This window comes from Mirounga leonina, unplaced genomic scaffold, assembly GCF_011800145.1.
Source record: "Mirounga leonina isolate KUSES-001 unplaced genomic scaffold, KU_Mleo_1.0 Mir_150, whole genome shotgun sequence".
NCBI classification, from domain to species: Eukaryota; Metazoa; Chordata; class Mammalia; order Carnivora; family Phocidae; genus Mirounga; species Mirounga leonina.
In genome coordinates, this window is record NW_023270374.1 from 14,916,219 (window position 1) to 14,917,534 (window position 1,316).

Genomic DNA, 1,316 nt, shown 5'->3' on the forward strand with positions numbered 1-1,316 from the left:
TAACAATGCCATCTCATAAAGGTAGTATAAGCTTCACATGATTATAAGTCATGTGCCTAGCTCATGTCCCTAGCAAGGTATAGCCTCTGTGGTCAAATATTATAGATATTATTATAAACTCTATGCTTGCATTCCCAACTTCATGGTGCATCATATCACAGAATGTCAACTATGCTCAAAACAAATCCCTCCCAAAACTAACTCTCCCTCTGATTGTCTTATTCTTTGGTTTATGACATGACTAATCTCTTATTAATCAAGGTCTTGATTCTAATTTTTTTTTGCTCCAAATATTGAATCAGTTGCTGAATGCTATTGATCTAGTCCTTCAAACTTTCTCCAATTAATTCCCTCATATTTTCCCTGTAAACTCCCTAGTTGAAATTTTCATTACTACCTACCCAAACTATTGCAGTCATCAACTCAATTGGTTCCCCACTTCCTATATATCTTCCTACTTCAAGTTATCCTACTGAAACCCTGAGATAAGTCTTCCAAAAGCACTGCTCTAATTTCATTATTCCTCTGATTAAAAACCTTAGTGGCGGGGCGCCTGGGTGGCTAAGTCATTAAGCCTCTACCTTCGGTTCATGTCATGATCCCAGGGTCCTGGGATCGAGCCCCGCATCGGGCTGCCTGCTCAGCGGGAAGCCTGTTTCTCCCTCTTCCTCTCCCCCTGCTTGTGTTCCCTCTCTCACTGTGTCTCTCTCTGTCACATAAATAAATAAATTCTTAAAAAAAAATAAAAACCTTAGTGGCTTTTCACTGCCCACAGAGTTAGACAACATGTTCTTCAACTTGGTGTTTGAGACCCCAACCTGTATCTTCTGATCCTCATCTCCATGTCCTTCCATACCCATCAAGCCATCTAGACTCTTTGATTTGCCTTCTGTTTCCTTAATTCTGTTGCTTAGCTCACGTTTCACTCACCCAGAGTGTCCTCTTATTACTCCACTCCCTACAGTTCAATATTTTAGCTAACTTTGAAAGCTTCATGAAAATAATATCACTCCTAGAAGGAAGTCCAACTTCCAAAACAAATGTGATTTTCCCTTTACTCAAAGCACTTTCTTATGGTTATGTTCAATTGTTTACAGCAGCAGTGCTCAAATTTTAGGGAGCATCTTAATTATCTGGAAGAACTATGAAAATATATATTGCTGACTCTCAGAGATCCTGATTCAGAAGGTCTGGGGAGGGGTCTGAGATCTTTCTTTCTTCTTCCTTCCTTCTTTCCTTCCTTCTTTCCTTCCTTCTTTCCTTCCTTCTTTCCTTCCTTCCTTCCTTCCTTCCTTCCTTCCTTCCTTCCTTCCTTC